Genomic DNA, 23,770 nt, shown 5'->3' on the forward strand with positions numbered 1-23,770 from the left:
ATTACTACCATGTCATATGTAGAGAGGACTTTCATCTATTTTGTAACTGTGTAAGGCATCTACGTTATAGGAATTATTGATATATTTTTTTTAATTTGCAAAGCTGATTTTATTGCCTTTAGGTCTCCATAAGTATGATGTTCTTAAGTTTATCTTATTTCTTTTTTTTTTCCCTTTTTATTAATTTTTTCAGCGTAACAGTATTCATTCTTTTTGCACAACACCCAGTGCTCCATGCAAAACGTGCCCTCCCCATCACCCACCACCTGTTCCCCCAACCTCCCACCCCTGACCCTTCAAAACCCTCAGGTTGTTTTTCAGAGTCCATAGTCTCTTATGGTTCGCCTCCCCTCCCCAATGTCCATAGCCCGCTCCCCCTCCCCCAATCCCACCTCCCCCCAGTAACCCCCAGTTTGTTTTGTGAGATTAAGAGTCATTTATGGTTTGTCTCCCTCCCAATCCCATCTTGTTTCATTTATTCTTCTCCTATCCCCCTACCCCCCCATGTTGCTTCTCCATGTCCTCATATCAGGGAGATCATATGATAGTTGTCTTTCTCCGATTGACTTATTTCACTAAGCATGATACGCTCTAGTTCCATCCACGTCGTCGCAAATGGCAAGATTTCATTTCTTTTGATGGCTGCATAGTATTCCATTGTGTATATATACCACATCTTCTTGATCCATTCATCTGTTGATGGACATCTAGGTTCTTTCCATAGTCTGGCTATTGTAGACATTGCTGCTATAAACATTCGGGTACACGTGCCCCTTTGGATCACTATGTTTGTATCTTTAGGGTAAATACCCAGTAGTGCAATTGCTGGGTCATAGCTGGTCCAACCACTCTGGAAAACAGCATGGAGGTTCCTCAAAATGTTAAAAATTATTGATATTTTGAGTGATAATTAAGCAATCATTTAGTTGTGAAAGAATATCAGGAAGAATCCTCTCCAATTCTACTTTTAAAGAAGGCACGCAGACTCAATTATCCATAGCCTTTGTTACCAGAAAGAATTCTCCATTCATGCTTGGATAACACAGCTGATGCTATGTGTCCTTTATTATTCATACTATGCCTCTTCTTTGTGAGAAGTGATTGCCATTGTGTTTTCATTCTCATGATTAGTCTAGATTATTAAACTAGCTGTCTCATTGCAAAAACATGCTGTTTGGTGACAAAGAGCAGGGTCCTACAATTGACATCAATTCCTTGAGTTTCAATTTTTTTTCTGTCAGCTTAAGTGAATGATATTTACCAAATATCTTTTCAAGAAATGGGGCGAGGATCGAATACTTGAATACTATATTTGAAGGGACTGAAACAATGATTAATATATATGGGAGGCAACAATACTTAAGATGCATCAGCAATATTGAAGACTTACCTTACAGACTTAGAAGATCTTAATGATGTTTGGAGGTGTTCAGAAATAACCCCATCTTCAAACTGACCTCCTCTCAGATAAGTGACTTTCAATATGAAAGATAAGACACACCCAGTAAGAGACTGATCAAATAATTTGATACCAAATCAAGTTTTTAAGAAAGTGTTTTTATCAACCAAAAGCTTCCCTTCTAGCCTAAAGCCTCAAAAAGTTTTTACAGAACATTTGGGATTTCAATTTAGAATGGATTATTTTGGAAAAAATACAGAGACATCATCTACAGATGGTTCTGGTCACATGGGGAAGAAGCAAGATGTATGGAGTAAGCACATTTAAATGGGTCATTCTGAGCATATGAATCCTGCTCTGTAAATGGAATCAACAAAAATCATATTCACCTTACAGTGCATGCATATTTAAAGAGTTTTCCATAGGTTCAAGGACCTTGTCATGGTTTTGTTACTTTGACTCCCAGGAATTAATTATCTCCTCTGACAGAAAGGATTTGTCTTAGAAACCATGGTGAAGAGACATGTTTGACAAACATCCAGTTTTGAATAGGGAATTGCATGTCCTGTATTTGGAATCCAAACACATAGGAATACCCTTTCTCTAAATGAACCTGAGCTTCTAAGAAAGCAGAATGTTAGGCAAGTAGAAAAATGGCATAGTTCCAGTGTGGTGACCTGTGATGTAGCTACCTATTGATTCATGTCACAGAGAGAACTTCTGCCTCCTCAGCAATAATACAACTTCCCTGGAACCTGCTATAGATTGCTTGAGAGCTAGAGCAGTGAGGGCATGGAATCAATGGCTGGCATTTTAAGGTTCTTGACTCCAAAAGCTGTTTTGTTTGTTTGTTTTCACAATCACTAGGAGACAAGAAGTAAAAACAAACTCTAAGAAGCTCCCAACTAGTTATCTTTGGGATTCATGGTTTGTTCAGCATGGATTACTAGGCACCATTAAAACTGTGGAGGCAGATCAAAACACAAGAAGAGTCCCAATTGTTCTATAATGTTGTCACTTAGTACTTTTGTTTCCTTTGTTTTTTTCCCTTTCCTTGAGTTGTTTCCTTTCCTTCCTTCATTTTCTCTAGGAGACTTGTGGTGATGTATTGTTGTGGTTTACATGTGTTTTCTCTGATGACTAATGATGTTGAGATTTTCTTTCATCTTATTATTATCCATTTGTATACCAGCCTTTGTACATTTTTGTTCAAGTAGTTTGCATAATATTTAAACCTAAGGGGTTCTGGTTTCCTTTATTACTAAGTTCTAAATGTTCTTTACATATAATACAGGTATTTGTCAAATATATGTTATGTATGTCTACAAAATTTTCACCTGATCCATGGATTGCCTCTTCATTTTTCAAAATGGTGTTACCTGATAAGCACTGACTTTTAAAACTTTGACTAATTCCAATTTAAAAAAATTTTTCTTATGGCCATGATTATTTTGCATCTGATGGATATTGGTCTACTCATGAAGTAAAAAAAAAAAAAAAAAAATTTCCCCACATGACAGTGATGGTCCATAATCCCCGTGATCTTGTCCCTGCCTTCTTTATTCACATATTCCTCTTTTCTTTCTCAGAGTCAATTAGCCAATGAAATTTTTCAAATTAAGGGTGTGCTTCCTTTGAAAATACTGATGAACAACAAACCTTTCTTACTGCTTTTTTCATCTCTGAATTTCTTAGAGTATAGATTAAGGGATTGAACATAGGAGCAATGATGGTGTAAAATAGAGCAAATATTTTGTCCTCAGGAAAAGTAGTAGGTGGTCTAAGGTAGATAAAGATTACAGGCCCAAAAAATAAGATGACCACAGTGACATGAGACCAACAGGTGGAGAGGGCTTTGCGTCTTCCCTCAGCTGAGAGATTTCTTAAAGTGAACAATATTATCCCATAAGAAACAAATAAGACAATAAAGGTTACTAAGGAAATCATACCTGAAAAGGCAACCACAAGGACACCAGTGATGTAGGTATCAGTACAGGCCAGCTTTAGCAAAGGAAAAACATCACAGAAGTAGTGATCAATTTCATTAGGACCACAGAAGGACAAACCAATTGCAGTAGAAAACAGAGGTAAGGCATGGATGGCCCCACCAGCCCAAGCAGCTAAGACTAGGAGGTGGCATTTTTTCCTGTTCATGATAATCACATAGTGGAGAGGTTTGCAGATGGCAGCGTAGCGATCGAAGGCCATGGCAGTAAGAATGAAGACCTCAACGCCTCCGAAAAAGTGCATGGTAAAGATCTGTAACATGCAATTACTGTAGGAGATGGTTTTTCTTTCCACTAACAAGTCAGCAATTAACTTGGGAGTAACTGTAGAGGTATAGCAGATGTCCATAGAAGATAAGTGGATGAGGAAGTAGTACATGGGTTGGTGAAAAAGGGAACTGCATCAAATGGAGACAAGGATCAGAAGGTTTCCTGCCAACAGGGCAACATAGCAGAATAAGAAGAGCCCAAAGCAAAATATTTCCATGTTCTGGTCATATGAAAGTCCTAGAAGTATGAATTCTGAGATGTTTCTCTGGTTTTTCATATATTTGGCCTTTGTGAAGGCTTCCAAAGGACTTATATTTCTGAAAGTATAAAAGAAAATTCTAGGTGAATATTAACTGTAGCAACAGTATATATAAAATGTATTAAAATGTATATTTTCATAATTAGTGTTAAGAATAATTTTAGGGAAGTGAGCTGCTTATTCCAATTATGCCGTCTTTTGTAAATCTATCATGAAAAATTCATAATGGCAATAATGAGAATAATTACATATTTTTATCAATATTACTAGGTAATTATTTAAATATGTAAGTACTATTTTGATACATACATGTTATTGCTACTATTACTTTTTAATCAGTATTATTATTAATACTTTATTAATGGTATTAATACCTTAATACTATGAATATTTATTAATATTCTTATAAATACTTTTGATAAAGAAACACTAATTACAGTATTAATTCTAAAACAAGGAAAGTTTTTTTTTCCCCCATACTTCCCAATTCTTATAACTTACATATAAAATCACCTTCTTTATTTTAAAATGATCTCAGGAAATGGCCTTAATTTTCTAGGGAATGAATCCTGAAGAAATGTGCATTTTTTGAACTACAGAATTATAAGTCATGTTGAACATACTATACTTTCCTACCAGGTCAGCTATTGTCAATGGGTGATGTTAAACCATTGGAATTGCTCTAACATTAAAAAGCAAAGAGCAGGAGAAAGCAGTACAGCAAAAGAGGGAATATCAATTAATGACTGAAATCTTGAAAAATATTCAAGAAACCCATTCATTTACTGTGTTTGTAGTTCATGAGTTAAATACAATTTCAAAAACACATGCTGTCATTGATGTTTGTGATAGCAATTAATAAAGGAAAGATAAAATTGTCAAATTGCCCATATATTTTTGAATTATGCCCTTGTCATGGCTTTGTCAGAAAATTTCATATTGCGATACAATCTAAAGATCAAATGCCAATAAAAGGGGATGATACTGAAAGTAACTTGAAGACACTCTTTATGATGAGTTAGAACTCAATGATATTTGTCGCAATAAGGAATAAATTAAAAATTAAGGAATTCACAACTTTCTATCTAATGTATATCTTTTCTTTTTTTAAAAGATTTTATTTATTTATTTGACAGACAGACATCACAAATAGGCAGAGACGCAGGCGCAGAGAGAGGGGGAAGCAGGCTCCCTGCCGAGCAGAGAGCCCATGTGGGACTTGATCCCAGGATCCTGGGATCACGACCAGAGACGAAAGCAGAGGCTTTAACCCACTGAGCCAGCCAGGCGCCCCTCTAATATATATCTTAAGACATCATTTAATCAGTGCGAAATGAGTGTGGGAAAGAAGAAACCACTTCCAAGAGGTATATTACCCACTAAGGTGGGAATATCTGATTCTAGTGGGTTTACAAAGCTAGCCCACTTTCTACGTTAGTCTGACTCTCAAGTGACAGACGTATTTAGGCCCACAGATGTCTATTCAAAATACAAAATGTTTTTGATTCAGAATTTTAGTGAGGAATACATGAGCTAATGTGAAATAGCCAGTGACATGTGTAGTTCAAAACTATCATTTTTCTTTTACAGTCTTTCCTCTCTAGGTGACTACTTTAGGACCACAGATTGTCATGCACACACACAAAGAATCAAGGGAAAAATAAAGAAAATAAAAAAGAGCATTCATAATATGGGTACCAAGTATGATCATGATAAACTCCAATTGAAACAACCTGTTACTGAAATTCTGTTAATATCATAATCGCTGGTTATCCTAACCCGTTTCTTTTTTTTCTTTTTTTTTAAATATTTTATTCATTTATTTCACAGACAGAGATCACAAGTAGGCAGAGAGGCAGGCAGAGAGAGAGGAAGGGAAGCAGGGTCCCTGCTGAACAGAGAGCCTGATGCGGGGCTTGATCCCAGGACGCAGGGATCACGACCCGAGCCGAAGGCAGAGGCTTTAACCCACTGAGCCATCCAGGTGCCTCTATCCTAACCTGTTTCTTATTGCTAATCACTATTCCAATTTTTACTCTACAAAAAGGTATGCAAATACTTACTTTTGTTATTATCGAATAACAATTATGTGTACCTTTGGATTTTGCTGTTTATGAATGAATAGAACCTGTCATATTTATAGAAGAGTATGTACTACAAATTCAAACTTTCCCTTAGTGTAACAGAATGTAGGGTGCTATAAACTTACCAATGTTGACTCAGATGAAACTACTCTATTTTAGGAAGGCAAATGAAATATAAAAAATTTGAAATATAAAAAATTCTGTTATAGTACACATTCAAGCATAAAATTGTCTGTTTCTTAATCAGAATATGGAAAACAGCCTTTATTCAAGAGTTGGAGAAACAATGAAATTCACTGCCTACTTGAAGATGGTTTATCTAACTCTACATCATTTGCTCCACAAAAGGCAGAATTTTGCTTATAGCTAATGTGCCATTTAAACTCAAGTGTGCCCAAACATTTTTATAGTAATCAAATTGTCATATGCTTCAAAAGACATCATATGCTTTCAAATGAAAATATATAGAACTGAAATAAGGAGAATGCAATTATTCTTGTACATATATGGTGGGACCCTTCACAAACCAAGGTGACAAAGGTAATTGACTAACCATAAGATCCGAGTGGCTGTCTGGTCACATTTGGGGCTGCATCAGGAAGCATTTCATTCGCAGATACTCACTCTGCCAGTTTATCCCTAGTACCAAAACCTGGAATCCACTGCAGAGAGTTACAAACCTGGAATTCAAACACACCCAAATGAATTCTCTGCAAATATTTTAAAAATTTCAACAAATCTTAAACCTTCTACAATTTACAAGAGAAGTGTTCTTCCAGTATTCACTAAGACTCTTTGAAGCAAGAAGTAGATCTTCATCCTTCAGGGAAGCGGGCTGGGAATTTCAAAACCTGATTTAGCTGCTTAATGACAGCTCAGGAATAAAATAAGCAAAATGGGTTATATATATTCCTGCAAAACTAACACTAGTATATAGGTCCTAGAAATCATCCCTTTATTTTATGCTTATGCCTGAAGACAATTTGGTTCAGAGGAACAGAATACAAACATGAGGCCATGTAGGAATTAATAAGTTTTTGAAATCTTTATGTAATTATATCCCCAAAGGCATTTCTAGACAGGTCTTGGACCAAGTGTTGCAAAGCCATCATCACATAGATGTGCTTGGTGCTCTTGGGTATAAATGATCCACAGTTGCCTGTATGGGGAAAAAAAAAATTGGCCCATTTACCCTGAAGGTCCACAAAGTTACAGTGTGACTGCCATGTGCTCTTCCAGAGTTCTGAAGGATAGAATGGAAATTGTAGTAATAATAGTATCAGGTTTGCTTTCAGGATATTAGTAATGTGATAGGATAAGAGCACCAAAGAAAGCCACTGAGAGTACTTTTGGCTGGCTGTTGTGATCCTAGGGTCCTAGGATCGGGCCCCGCCTTGGGCACTCTGTTCAGAAGGAAGCTTACTTCCCTCTCTCTCTTTGCCTGCCTCTCTGCCTACTTGTGATCTCTGTCTGTCAAATAAATAAATAAAGTCTTAAAATAATTCATCCTATTTAATGTCATATGTATATTCTCAACAAGTGTCAAAATATCTGAGTCATTCAGAGCAATGTATCTAATGACAATGCAGATAAGGTATGAAACCATATTAAGAGGGTAACTTTCAATTGCAAATATATGCTAATTTAGAAACATTTTAAATGAAAAGTGAAAGGAAATCAAAGTAGAAATTAGAGAATAATTAAAATAGTATGTGACCAAAAAAAAAAAAAAAATAGTATGTGACCACCAAGCCTGCAATACAAGAAATATTAAGTGAACGTTCTATAAAAGAGGAAAAAGCCCTAGAATATCATGAACAGAAATTTGTGGAGACAATCTATAGAAACAAAGACTTCACAGGTAACAAAATGTCAATAACAACGTATCCCTCAATAATCACTCCTAACGTGAATGGCCTTAATGAGCCCAAGAAATGGGATGGGGCTGCAGATTGAATAAAATGACAGGACCCATTTTACATACCCGTTTAACATAACATTGATATGTTATGACAAGAGACCTATTTGGAACCTAAGGATACATGCAGACTGAAAGTGAAGGGATGGAGAAACATCTTTCATATCAATGGGCCCCAAAAGCAGGTTGGGGTAGCAATTCTCATAAATGATAAATTAGATTTTAAACTAGAGACTGTAGTCAGAGATACAAAAAGACACTACAGAATTCTTAAAGGGTCTATCCACCACGAAGATCTAACACTTTTAAGTATTTATGCCCACAATATGGGAGCAGACAATTACATAAGAAAACTTTTAATCAAGATAAAGAGTCATATTGATATGAATACATTATTCATAGGAGAACTTAACATACCACTCTCAGTAATAGATCATCCAAGCAGAAAATCAATAAACAAGAGCATTGAATGACACATTGGACCAGAGGAACCTTATAGATATATACAGAACATTCCACCCTCAAACAAGAGAATACTCATTCTTCTCGAGTGCACATGAAACCTTCTCCAGAATAGACCACATACTGGGTCATAAATTAGGACTCAACTGATACCAAAAAATTGAGATTATCCCCTGCGTATTCTCAGAACACAAAGCTTTGAAACTGGAGCTCAACCACAAGAAAAAGTTGGGAAGGTATTCAAACACCTAGAAGCTAAAGGCCATCTTGCTTAAGAATTTTTGGATCTACCAGGAAATCAAAGAAAACTTAAACAATTCATGGAAACCGAAGAGAATGAAGACACTTCGGTCCAAAACCTATGGGATACAGCAAAGGTGGTCCTATGGGGAAATACATAGCCATCTAAGCCTCCTTAAAAAAAAAAAATCCATAATAAACCAGCTGTCTTTATAGCTTAAAGACCTGGAGAATCAATGACAAATTAAGACAATTCCCCACATAGGAAGGAAAATAAAATTAGAGCAGAGATCCATGAGATAGAAACAAGAGATACAGTAGAATGCATCAGTGAAACTAGAAACTGGTTTCTTGAAAGAATCAATAAGATCGATAAAGCACTGGCCAAACTAACCCAAAAGAAAAGTGAGAAGACCCAAACTAATAAAATTATGAATGAAAAGGGAGAGATCACAACTAACACCAAGGAAATAGAAACAATCATCAGAAATTATTATGAACAGTTATATGCCAATAAGTTAAGCAACCTAGGTGAAATGGATGCATTCCTGGAAAAGTATAAATTCAAAAACTGAACCACGAAGAAATTGCCAACATGAATAGACTGATATCAAGTAATGAGATTGAAGCAGTGATCAAAATCCGCCCAAAAAACAAGAGGCCAGGACCTAACAGATTTCCTGGGGAATTCTACCAAACTTTCAAAGAAGAAAAAACACCTATTCTCCTGAAGCTTTTTCAAAAAATTGAAGCAGAAGAAAAACTTCCAGACTCTTTTTATGAAGCACACATTACCGTGATCCCCAAACCAGGCAAAGACCCCACCAAAACCAAGAATTTCAGACCAATATCCCTGATGAATATGGATGCTAAGATTCTCAACCAGATCCTAGCTAATGGGATTGAACAGTACATTAAAAAGATTGTCCTCTCGGGGCGCCTGGGTGGCTCAGTGAGTTAAAGCCTCTGCCTTCGGCTAAGGTCGTGATCCCAGGGTCCTGGGATCGAGCCCCGCATTGGGCTCTCTGCTCCACAGGGAGCCTGCTTCCTCCACTCTCTCTGCCTACCTCTCTGCCTAGTTGTGATTTCTCTCTGTCAAATAAATATTAAAAAAAAAAGATTGTCCTCTCAATTGATGCATAAAAGCCATTTGACAAATCCAGCATCCATTCCTGATTTTAACCCTTCAAAGTATAGGGATAGAGGGAATATTCCTCAACCTTATGAAATCTATCTATGAAAACCGACAGCAAATATCATCCTCAGTGGGAAAAAGCTGACAGTCTTCCCTTTCAGATAGGAACATGACAAGGATGCCCACTCTCACCACTCTTGCTCAACATGGTAGTAGAAGTCCAACAGCAACCAGACAACAAAGAGAAATAAAAGGTATTCAAACTGGCAATGAAGAAGTCAAATTCTCTCTCTCTTGGCAGATGACATGATCCTTTATATGGAAAACGCAAAAGACTCCACCCCTAACCTACTAGAACACATTCTTCTATTCAGTAATAAGGCAGAAGACAGATCATATAGAGAAATCAGTTGCTTTCTTATACACTAATAATGAAAATACAGAAAGTCAAATTAGAGATTTGATTCCATTGTCTATAGCACCAAGAACCATAAGATAACTGGGAATAAACCTAACCAAAAAGGTAAACAATCTGTATTCAAGGAACTACAGAACACCCATAAAAAAAATTGAAGAAGAACAAAAAGATGTAAGACCATTCCATGCTCATGGATCAGAAAAACAAACATCGTTAAAATGTCTATACTGCTGTGACCAATCTATATTTTCAATGCCATTCTGATCAAAATCCCACCAGCATTTTTCAAAGACCTGGAACACATAATTCTAAAATTTGTATGGAATCAAAAGCGATCCCGAATTGCTAAGCAAATGTTGAAAAACAAAAACAAAACTGGGGAATCACGTTGCCTGATTTCAAGTTTTACTACAAAGCTGTGATCACCAAGACAGCATGGTACTGGCATAAAAACAGACTTGTAGACCAGTGGAACAGAGGAGAGAGTCCAGATATAGACCCTCAGCTCTGTGGTAAAAATCTTCAACAAAGTAGGAAAAATATCCAGTGGATAAAAGACAGTCTCTTTAACAAATGGTGCCAGGAACATTGGACAACTATGTGTAGAAGAATGAAACTCGACCATTCTCTTCCACCATACACAAAGATAAACTCGAATTGGATAAAAGACCTCAACATGTGGCAGGAATCCATCAGAATCCTCGCGGAGAACATAGGCAGTAACCTCTTCGACATCAGCCACAGCAACTTCTTTCAAGATATGTCTCCAAAGAGGGGGAGGAGTCAAGATGGCGAAGAAGTAGCAGGCTGAGACTACATCAGGTAGCAGGAGATCAGCTCCATAGCTTATCTAAATGTTGCAAACACCTACAAATCCAACAGGAGATTGAAGAGAAGAAGAACAGCAATTCTAGAAACAGAAAATCAACCACTTTCTGAAAGGTAGGACTGGTGGAGAAGTGACTCTAAAAGGACGGGAAGATAGACTGCGGGGGGAGGGGCTGGCTCCCGGCAAGTGGCGGAGCAATGGAGCACAAAACCAGGATTTTTAAAAGTCTGTTCGACTGAGGGACATTGCTAAAGAGGCTGAACCTGGGTGAAGCCCACACTGGGTCAGCGTGGCCCAGGTACCGCAGGGTCACAGAAGGATCGGTGGTGTTGGAGTGTCGCAGAGCTCGCAGGTGTTAGAACGGGGAAGCCAGCTACAGAGACAGAGCCGAGGACTGAACTCTCAGCTCAGGGTTATCTTGAACTGGTCGCGGGCTGGGTGAGCTCGGAGCGTGGCTAGAGGCTGGGGATACGGGAGTGATTGGGTGCTGTCCTCTGGGGGCGCACTGAGGAGTGGGGCCCCGGGCTCTCGGCTCCTCTGGGCCGGAGACTAGGAGGCCGCCATTTTCATTCCCATCCTCCGGAACTCTACGGAAAGTGTTCAGGGAACAGAAGCTCCCAAAAGCAAACCCGAGCGGATTACTTAGTCCGGCCCCCCATAAGGGCATTGCAATTCCGCCTCAGGCAGAAACGTGAGAGTCACTACAACAGGCCCCTCCCCCAGAAGATCAACAAAATATCCAGCCTGGACGAAGTTCATCTATCAAGGAAAGCAGGTTCAATACCTAAGACAGAATTCCAGAGGAGGAGAAAGCAAAGCACGGAACTCATGGCTTTCTCCCCATAATTCTTTAGTCTTGCAGTTAATTCAATTTTTTTTTCAATATTTTTTCTTTCTTTTTTCTTCTTCTGCTAAATTTTTTAAAACTTTTACCCTTTTCTTTTTTAACATTTTTTGACTAGTTTATCTAAAATATATATTTTTTCTTTCTTTTTTATATTTTTCCTTTTTTGTTTTAATTTTTAATTTTTTTCTTTTTTTTCCTGAACCTCTTTTTATCCCCTTTCTCCCCCCCCCCCACAATTTGGGGTCTCTTCTGATATGGTTACAGCGCAGTTTTATATAGATATCATTAGCAAATATAATATTATTATATATAAAAAATAAACAGTATTAGTTATTTTATAGCAACTTTTTTATACTTTATGTACCCCAAAACAACGTCCTGTTAATACTATGTCAGCTATAATAAATAATCTCTTAAATGGGGTTTCTGTCTCTGGCTTCCAACCTTCTTACTGAACTTCACCCCACTTCATCCAAGACACATGAAGATCTTTATTAAAATTTTACCTTTATTTTCTCTTCTTCTAATTCCTCTTCACTTTCCCATGTATGATTTCACTTTCTTCTCATGGTTTCCCACTTCCTAAGGATAACGGGAAAATTCCTAACCTTTCATTCATGCTTTTACATCATAAACTTCCTCCCTTTTCTTACTTAACTGACAGTATGTATTCAATTGGTGACTTCCTGTTATATGACTAATCACCTCAGATGACAAAGTGTGCACAAATCTCCTGCCTGTGTGTTTACAAAGTTCCCCATGGGCATACTCACAGAAACTTCAACTAGAAAATAATTTATGTAATCTTAAAGAACTCATAATTTATTTTCTATCTCAGAAAACCACATGCGAATCCACAATTCAATAGAATCTAGGTATGTATTGCTTACTAGATGAAAAAGCTTAATACATTCAAGGTTACATTAATCCAAAGGAATTTTTTCAGGTAATGCAATTATTCATAATATGACATAATGGAGAACAGAAACAACGTGACAGAGTTTGTTCTACTGGGGCTCACAGAGAATCCAAAGATGCAGAAAATCATATTTGTCATCTTTCTGGTGATTTACATCATCTCTGAGGTAGGAAATATGCTCACCGTGGTCACTATCTCTGCCAGCCCTTTATTGGGGTCTCCCATGTACTATTTCCTGGCCTATCTCTCTTTCATTGATGCCTGCTTTTCTTCTACCCCAAGTTTCCAAATTCTCTCGTAGACTTCAGAGTCATATTGTATTGTTCATATTACCTGGCTTAGGCTGCTAACCCATTACAAAGAATCATGATTCAAATTAATGAACATCTTATTACCTAAGAGGAATTTCTATTAAATAAAGTCATACTCCATAGAGTACTTGACTATTTGTTAAAAATAGTTTCTACAAGTCAGCACAATGTCTCAGACACAATAAATATCAAATGAGTGAATAATGGCATGAAGGAAGTTGAATAACATCAAGAAAATTTAGACCAAAGAAATAATAGTGGAGACAAGAGACGTTTTTTCCTGTTATTATCTGATTCACACTGAGATTTCTAACAAGATCTCTTTGAGAAATGACAATTTTTTGAACTCCTGATTAACCTATGTATTTACAAAGATTGAAACTGAGATTCCCAACGAAGGAGCAAATATCTTACATTGATATTTTCCCTGCTTTCAGCAAGATTTCATCATCATATGAATGTAAACTGTTCATGACATTTTTCTGTTAATTACATTATTTCTAGGTAATATTGCATTATGAAAAGCTTTTAAAAATATGTGTTCCATCCATACACAAAACAACTTCAGGAAAATATATTCCATTTATATATCTGTGTGTGTGTGTGTGTGTGTGTGTGTGTATTATTCCCTATTCATTAATTAATAGATATTTCTAGACAAAAAATATATTAGACACATTGATGATTGCTGGGTCTTCAGTGATGAATATAACAGAATAAAGTTCTTGCCATCAAAGCTTCAGATCCACTGAGAGATACCCAAAGGGGAGCAGAATATGATAAGACCATGTTATAAATGGGAGGTAGTAGCAGCAAGGGGGGACCAAAAAAAACATGTTTGAGGTACACACAACAAAGACCAGGGGGTCAGGAAGATTTGCTAGATGAAAACATCAAAAATGGGCACAAAGGAGGAAAGGGAATCATGAGAGTAAATAGGCATGTGTTAGGATGAGAATATTCCCTTTGTTGCATAACAAAGACCAAGGTGAAAGATAGTATGAGAAAACACAATCATTTCAATATGCTTGTGGCTATTGGCTCATATAGTCACATGAAACTAGAAAATTAGTGACAGGGACAATCAAGAAGAGTCTTATATTTGTGATTGAGCTGAATGCCAGGTACCATGGGGAACATATTGGAAGGGTCTTCATACCTTTTCATGGCCTGGAGCTCATTTCTCTTGGCAATGAATAATACTCCACTGTCTGATGTTGCGGTTTATCTATCCTCACCTACTGAAGGACATCTTTGCTCCTTGCAGTTGTATGGACAATTTTGAATAAAGATGCTGATAAACATGTGTGTGCAGGGTTTTTTGTTGACATAAGTTTTTAACTCCTTTAAGTAAATGCCAAGGAGTGGGATCGTTAAATTCTTTAAGTTCTGTAAAAAATGACAAAATGTCTTCTTCCCAATTAGTGGCACCATTTTGCTTTTCCATCAACAATAAATGAGAGTTATTGTTCCACATCCTCACCAGCATCTATTGGTGATGATGTCCCATATTTTTGCCATCCTAATGGATGTATTGTTAAAAAACCTCCTTTGAGTCATTTGCTTATCCAAAATGTGCAGATTAAGTAATTCAAGAAGGCCGGTGGACTTGAAGCCAATTGGTATAAACCTCACAATCAAAATATGACAGGTTCAGAATCGATGGCATGCATGTTTGAACTGACATAAAGATATGGAGCCCCATCTATCACTGTGAACTCTAAGATCGAAAAAGTGTGCTCTGGTCAACTTATGATGAATTCTACATACAACAAATGCTTACATAAAGTTACATGATTCCAAGGACACTGGGTCATTTCCCACAGTTACGGGGGTGTGAGCAATGAAATCAGAATTGTCTGTTAGAGTACTGTTTCCTTTGTTCTTCACGTCCAAGGACTCACATTTCACAAGTAAACCCATTACCGTTCAGAGAAACATGTGAATGCCAGTTTTCTGGGTGGGAAGGAGTGACATAACAGATGCGTGTTCCCACATGATAAGGTAGCAAAGATGGGAAAGAGAGAATCATCTCTGAAGAGACTGGACAGCTATTAAGGGAAGAAGGAGTACAGGGGATTAGATTAAAAATGTTGGGTAAGGGGACCTGGGTGACTCAGTCATTAAGGGTTTGCCTTTGGCTTAAGTCATGATCCCAGGGTCCTGGGATCAAGCCCTGCATTGGGCTCCCTGCTTAGCGGGAAGCCTGCTTCTTCCTCTCCTGCTTCCTCTGCTTGTGTTCTCTCTCTTGCTGTTTCTCTTTCTGACAAATATATACATAAAATCTTTTAAAAAATAAATAAAAATGGAGGGTAAACAGCTGAGGTGAGCAGAAATCAGTACATTTACTATGAAACTTTCATTTCTCGGTACAGAAAGGAACTAAGGATCCAAGTTTTATGCACACTGACAGCTAATGTTGGGACATAATGAATCTGCAGCGATTTGGTCAGAGATCTAGCGAATCTCAAGGACACCTCAATTTTTCCTTCATCCATTCATGATACCACATGACATAAACAGGAGAGAAATAGACTTTTTAAAAACAAATACTTTTAAAAGATGATACTATCTTCTTCCTTTACCATACTGTTTTAGAGGTTTATCACATTGTATTATTAGTAGTTTGTTCCCCTTAAAAAGAAGAGTATCCCACTGTATGTGTCTACCACATTTGTATACTTATTCACTAGCTGATGGACATTTGAATTATGTCCATGTAAGGACCATAGTGAATTATGCTGCTGTGAACACTAATGTAGAAAAGTTAGGGTGGACATAAATTATTATTTCTCTTGGGTTGATACCTAAGAGTGGATTTGCTGATTTATAAGTGTATGCTAGCATTTTCAGAAACTGACAAAGATATTTCAAAAATGGTGGTGCTCTATGACATTTCCATAAGTAATGTATGAGTGTTCCCATTTCTCCACAACCTCAACAACACCAGGCATTTCAGTCATTTTTTAAAAATATATTTAGCATTTATTTAGTATTTATTTATTTATAGGGAATATTGCTAGCATTGTTATAATCAGGTTTTTTTTTTCAAGTTTTTATGTAAATTCCAATTAGTTAACATACAGTGTAATATTAGTTTCAGCTGTAGAATTTAATAATCCAACACTGCTATTCAATACATCCTGCTCTGGCTAAACTCAAGTGTAGTAATAATTAGGTGGTAACAAGTGTTCTATTGATGTAATAATGTATTTTGTGTTTGAACACAAGCTAAGGATTTACCTCTAAGCATTGGCATATTTTTTTGAAAAATAGTGTTTGTATTAACTTTATTTTTAATTATTCTCTAATTTCTACTTTGACTTCCTTTCACTTTTTATTTAAAATGTTTCTAAATTAGCATATATTTGCAATTGAAAGTTACCCTCTTATTATGGTTTCATACCTTATCTGCATTGTCATTAGATACATTGCTCTGAATGACTCAGATATTTTGACACTTGTTGAGAATATACATGTGACATTAAATAAGATGAATTCTTTTAAATAACTCATACTCAAGAGCTGATGAATGTAGTGTTTTTATATATCCATTTATATATATGATATATATTATATAAATATATGCCACTTCCTGGTGGTGCAGGAGAGAAGAATGAAGCACAAACAATTCAGCTGCAAGAGAAAGGGAGCAGGGGACAGCAGTAGAATAGACCCTTGCCCCAAACAACTCCTCAGCCCCGTTTTTTTTATAGATATAGACAGTAATCAACAGAAGAGCCGAAGAAGGCTAAACATTAATCATATGTTTTGTAGATGAACAAGAAGGAAGGCAAAATATGTCTGGTCAAGCAGTATAAAGTTTATAGCTGTGTAAGCACATTCAAAGGACTTACATAATTAGCCACAGGTGCTCTCAGGGTGGGTGGGGGAGATAACAGAAAAATGAAGCAGGCAGCACTCCACCCTGAGCAAGCCAGGCATCCCCAGCTGCTAGGCTTCAAAGCCCTATATCATCCTCTCCCCAGAGGAGTGTTGCCAGTAGGGGTGTGTGTGTGTGTGTGTGTGTGTGTGTTTTAAGATTTTATTTATTTATTTGACAGAGATCACAAGTCGGCAGAGAGGCAGGCAGAGAGGAGGAAGCAGGCTCCATGCTGAGCAGAGAGTCCTATGTGAGGCTCAATCCCGGACCCTGGGATCTTGACCTGAACTAAAGGCAGAGACTTTAAGCCACTGAGACACTCAGGTGCCTGTATGTGTTTTTTCTTGAGGCTATATCTAAACATGCTTGGTAACTAGTAAAATTTCCCATGGGGGTTATATTTTAAGTAATACATTGTTCTGAGGGACAGTTACTATATCTATATATACACGCACACACACGCGTGCGCATACATATACATATATATGATATAATATATATAATGATATAAAAACAAGATTACATATGTATATGGGTGTGTGTGTGTGTGTGTGGGTGGGTGTGTGTGTATATATATATATATATTCTGGCCACTTCCAACACTACTGCATTTTGGGTGCCTGGATGGCTCAGTTAGTTGCTTAAGTGTCTGCTTTTAGCTCAGGTTCTCAGGGTCCTGGGATCCACCGTGCCCTAGGTCTCCCTACTCTGCGGGAAGCCTGCTTATGCCTTTTCATCTACCTGCCACTTCCCTTCTTGTAGCCTCTCCCTCTCTCCTTCAAATTTCAAATAAGTAAATAAAATAAATCTTTTAAAAATAGAAATAAAATAAAAAACAAATACAACTGCATTTTGACTATTCTATCTTTTTCATGCTTTCGGTTACAATTTTTTCATGCCCTAGGAGTTATGTATTATGTGTATCTTTTGTAAAAAGAACATATCAACAGATGATGTACAGTCAACAAAAGACATGTTTCCAAATATTCAAAGCAACTGTACTCACAATATCCTTGCAAACAAAATGCCTGACTGGCAATGAAGGAATGGGTCAGTTGTCACATACCCATGCAGTGAGATACCCTGATCTTTGAAAATAATCAGGAAACAGATAAATCATAAAGAATAAGTCTCATGAACATACTGAGAAAAACAGACACTGAAGAGTAAAATCTGTATTACTGATTTTCTACAAATTCAAACACTAAATTAAATTAACTTCATCTGTTTTATAGATAAAGAGAGTGATTATTTTCCAAAGGTGGTCATTTTAAAGAAGTGCGAAGAGGCCTCCAGGTGCACTCGTAATTTGTGACTTTTTTTTTAAGGTTTTATTTATTTATTTGGCAGGCAGAGATCACAAGTAGGCAGAGAGGCAGGCAGAAAGATGAAAGGAAGCAGGGTTCCTGCTGAGCAGCGAACCTGATGCAGGGCTAGATCCCAGGAGCCTGGGATCATGACCTGAGCCAAAGGCAGAGGCTGTAACCCACTGAGCCACCCAGGCACCCTGCCATTTGTGACTTTTAACCTGACTGTTGATTCCATGATATTGTTCTGCCCATTTATTGATCTATCCATTCTACACATGAAGATGATCTTAATTCTGATAACAAAGTTGGTTATTTTAAGCACATCCCCTTTCAAACTTTAGACTGACAAATGTCTTATGATGTATTTTCCAAACATAAATCTTGCAATAGATCTGCTTCTCTATTATGGGGCTCCTGGGTGGCTCAGTCATTACATGTCTGCCTTCGGGTCAGGTCAAGATCCCAGGGTCCTGGGATCATACCCCACATCAGCCTCCCTACTCAGCAGGAAGCCTACTTCTCCCTCTACAACTTAGCCTGCTTTTGTTCCCTCTTTTTCTCTCTCAAATAAATAAAAATACAATTCTAAAAAAGAAAAAAAAAGATTCACTTCCTTATTAGTAGCTGCTGAGAAGACAGTTTGTCCAATTTCTCTTTGTTATAAAAACACTGGGGGTGCCTGGGTGACTCAGGAGGTTAAGCTTCTGCCTTCGGCTTGGGTCATGATCTCAGGGTCCTGGGATTGAGCCCCTCATCGGGCTCTCTGCTCAGCAGGGAGCCTGTTTCCCCTCTGTCTCTGCCTGCCTCTTTGCCCACTTGTGATCTCTGTCTCTCTGTCAAATAAATAAAATAAAATATTAAAAAAGAAAAAAAAAACACTGTACCCCAATGTTCCTAGCAGCAATGACCACAATCACCACACTGTGGAAAGAACCAAGATGGTCTTCAACAGACAAATGGAAAAAGAATATATGGCCATAAAAACAATGGAATATTATACTCCCATCAGAAAGGATGGATACCCAACTTTTATATCAACATGGATGGGTGGAAGAGATTACGCTGAGTGAAATAAGTCAAGCAGAGTATGTCAATTATATGGTTTCACCTACTTATGGAGCATAAGGAATAACATGGAGAACATTAGGAGAAGAAACGGAAAAGTGAACTGGAGTAAATTGGAGTGGAGAAGAATCATGAGAGACTGTGGAATCTAAGAAACAAACTGAGGGTTTTGGAAGGGAAGGGTTAGTCTGGTGGTGGGTATTAAGGAGGGCATGTATTGCATGGAGCACTGGGTGTGTGTGGTGCATAAACAATGACTTTTGGAACACTGAAAACATAAAAAAGTTAGCTTATATATTATTATCTCTTAAGTATGTAAACCTATATGTTCTGTTTTATGATGCTAAGAAGGAATACAATTTAATCTGTAAACATCAAAAAAAATAAAAACATTGTTTGATTTTTCTTCCACATTACTTTTTCCTGCTATTCATGCTTCTTTGCACAGTGCCTCCAGAATGCCTGTAGTTCCTGTATCACATGTGTATAACCCAAAACAGTTTCAGGGACACCTGATTGATTCAGCCCATTAAGCCCCTGCCTTTAGCTCAGGTCATGATCTCTGGGTCCTGGGACAAATTTCTACATCTGGCTCACCACTCAGCGGGAAATCTGTGTCTCCCTCTCCCTCTGTCCTCCACCCTGCTTGTGAAGTCTCTCTCTCTTTGTCTCTCTCTCTCTCTCTCTCACACACACACATACTCTCTTGCTCACTTTCAAATAAATAATAAAATCTATAAGAATAAAAAACAAGACTCTTAAAAATGATATTTTCTACTTATGATGGGTTTACTGGGACATATCTCCCTTGTAAGTGGAGGAAGAACTCTAGTTGAAATCATACAAAAAGAGGCCCCTTCACCTTGGCTTCTTTCATTCTGAGACATGTATTTAGGATTCCTGCATTATGTGTATATTTTGGATTATGCTATTTATAGAGGAAAAGAACCTGCCATATTTTATTTTATTACCTTTTTTTTAAATTTAATTTCTTTTCAGTGCAACAGAATTCATTGTTTATGCACCACACCCATGCTCCATGCAATACGTGCCCTCCATAACACCCACCACCAGGTTCCCCCATCCTCCCACCACCCCATCCCTTCATAAACCTCAGACTGTTTTTCAGAGTCCAAAGTCTCTCATGGTTCATCTCCCTCTAAAATTAACCCCAACTCCCTTCTCCTCTCCATCTCCCCATGTCCTCTGTGTTATTTTTTATGCACCACAAATAAGTGAAACCATATGATAATTGAGTCTCTCTGCTTGACTTATTTCACTCAGCATAATCTCTTCCAGTCCTATCCATGTTGATACAAAAGTTGGGTATTCATCCTTTCTGATGGAGGCATAATACTCCATAGTGTATATGGACCACATCTTCCTTATCGATTTGTCAGTTTTAGGGCATCTTGGTTCTTTCCACAGTTTGGCGACTGTGGCCATTGGTGCCATGAACATTGGGGTACAGATGGCCCTTTTTTTCACTACATCTGTATCTTTGGAGTAAATACCCAGTAGTGCAATTGCAGGATCATACAGAAGCTCTATTTGTAATTTCTTAAGGAATCTCCACATTGTTCTCCAAATTAGCTACACCAACTTGCATTCCCACCAGCAATGTAAGAGAGTCCCCCTTTCTCTACATCCTCTCCAACACACGTTGTTTCCTGTCTTGCTAATTTTGGCCATTCTAACTGGTGTAAGGTGGTATAAGGTGGTATCTCAATGTGGTTTTGATTTGAATTTCCCTGATGGCTAGTGATGATGAACATTTTTTCATGTGTCTGATAGCCATTTGTATGTCTTCATTGGTAAAGTGTCTGTTCATATCTTCTGTCCTTTTGTTGACATGATTTTCTGTTTTGCGTGTGTTGAGTTTGTGAAGTTCTTTATAGATCCTGGATATCAGCCTTTTCTCTGCACTGTCATTTGCAAATATCTTCTCCCATTCCGTGGGTTGTCTCTTGTTTTGTTCTCTGTTTCCATTGTTGTGCAGAAGCTTTTGATCTTGATGAAGTGCCAAAAGTTCATTTTTTGCTTTTGTTTCCATTGCCTTTGGAAGCATATCTTGAAAGAATTTGCTGTGGCTGATATCGAAGAGGTTACTGCCTATGTTCTATTCTAGGATTCTGATGGATTCCTGTCTCACATTGAGGTATTTTATCCATTTTGAGTTTATCTTTGTGTACGGTATAAGAGAATGGTCGAGTTTCATTCTTCTACATATAACTGTCCAATTTTCCCAGCACCATTTATTGAAGAGACTGTCTTTTTTCCACTGTATATTTTTTCCTGTTTTGTCAAAAATTCTCTGACCATAGAGTTGAGGGTCCATATCTGGGCTCTCCACTCTGTTCCACTGGTCTATGTGTCTGTTTTTATGCCAGTACCATGCTCTCTTGGTGATCACAGCTTTTTAATAAAGCTCGAAATCAGACAATGTGATGCTGCCAGTTTTGTTTTTCTTTTTCAACATTTCCTTAGCAATTCGGGTCTCTTCTGATTCCATACAAATTTTAGGATTATTTGCTCCAGCGCTATGAAAAAAGAACCACATATTCCTCTCAACTGAAGCAGAAAAATCATTTGACAAAATCCAGCATCCGTTCCTGATTAAAACGCTTCAAAGTATAGGGATAGAAGGAACATTACTGAACTTCATAAAATCTATCTATGAAAAACCCAGAGCAAATATCATCCTCAATGGGAAAAAGCTCACAGTCTTCCCGTTGAGATCAGGAACACGACAAGGATACCCACTCTCACCACTCTTGTTCAACATGGTATTAGAAGTCCAAGCAACAGCAATCAGAAAACAAAGAGAAATAAATGGTATCCAAATTGGTAAAGAAGAAGTCAAGCTCTCTCTCTTCACAGATGACATGATACGATAGTCATGATTTCATGATGACATGATATGGAAAACCCAAAAGACTCCACCCCAAAACTACTAGATCTCACACAGCAATTCAGTAATGTGGCAGGGTACAAAATCAATGGACAGAAATCAGTTGCTTTCTTATACACTAACAATGAAAACGCAGAAAGGAAAATTAGAGAACCAATTGCATTTACTATAGCACCAAGAACCATAAGATAACTGGGAATAAACCTAACAAAAGAGGTAAAGAATCTGTACTCAAAGAACTACAGAACACTCAGGAAAGAAATTGAAGAAGACACAAAAAGATGGAAGACCATTCCATGCTCTTGGATCAGAAGAATAAACATTGTTAAAATGTCTATATTGCCTAGAGAAATCTATACTTTTAATGTCATTCTGAAACTGCCATATTTAAAACAAGTTTCCTCCCACACGTTCAAAATTTCCCTTATTATAACAGAATGTAGAGTGCTATAAACTTAACATGTTTGACTCAGAAGAAATTCTCTGTTTTAGGAATACAGATGATTTGAAATACTAGAAGTTTTTGCTACTGTACACATTAAATAAATTAATCTGTATAGGTATGATATACAGATAAAAGTTCTTTCTGTTTTGTTTTGTTTTGTTTTGTGCAGTAAAGATGCCCAGTATTCTACCCTCATTTTTTGAGAAACTATTTTTTCACCACTCAATTGATTCCATGCTTTTGCTGAGAGTAGTCAACCATATAAGTGTGGGTCTACTACTGGGCTCTCTAGTCTGCTTTGTTGGTCTTCTCAGGTATCTTTATGAAAATACCACATCATTTTGAACACAACAGTTCTGTAACATCGCTGGAAATCAAATCATGTAAGTTCTCCAAATTCTTTCTCTTTTAATGTTGTGAGACCTAATTTAGGTCCCTCGTATTTCCATATGAGTTTTAAAGCAGATTGGAAAAGTTTTGAGTATGTTCCTGTAATTATGCTTGAGAAAATGGGAATCTGGAAATGCCTCTGGGGAGAAATCACCTCTTAATAATGTTGACACATCTGTCATAAACAGTATTTCTTATATATAGTAAGGTTTTTATATTCTCTTAACAAATGTTTTGCTTTCAGAATACATTTTCCTTTTATCTCGCTACATTTATTCTTTTTTAAGTTATTTTTTAAAGATTCTATTTATTTATTTGACAAACAGAGATCACAAGGCAGAGAGGCAGGCAGAGAGAGAAGTGGAAGCAGGCTCTCTGCTAAGCAAAAAGCCCGATGTGGGGCTGAATTCCAGGAGCCTGAGATCATGACCCAAGCCAAAGGCAGGGTCTTTTACCCACTGAGCCACCCAGGGACCCCTATTAATATTTTTATTAACATAATTTATTATTAGCCCCAGGAGTACAGGTCTGTGAATCGTCAGGCATACATTTCACAGCACTCACCATAGCACATATGCTCCCCAATATCCATAACCCAACCACCCTCTCCATAAGCTACATTTATTCTTAATTATTTTATAATTTTAAGACATTACAAATGGATTTTTA

General features: G+C 37.3%; 2 pseudogenes; both read right to left on the bottom strand.

The window, feature by feature from the left end:
- The window catches only part of LOC123948505, a 372,440-nt pseudogene that overhangs the window by 119,936 nt on the left and 228,734 nt on the right, over positions 1–23,770 (bottom strand).
- LOC123948619 lies at positions 3,017–3,952 on the bottom strand (annotated as a pseudogene).

Source organism: Meles meles, chromosome 8 (genome assembly GCF_922984935.1).
Source record: "Meles meles chromosome 8, mMelMel3.1 paternal haplotype, whole genome shotgun sequence".
NCBI lineage: Eukaryota > Metazoa > Chordata > Mammalia > Carnivora > Mustelidae > Meles > Meles meles.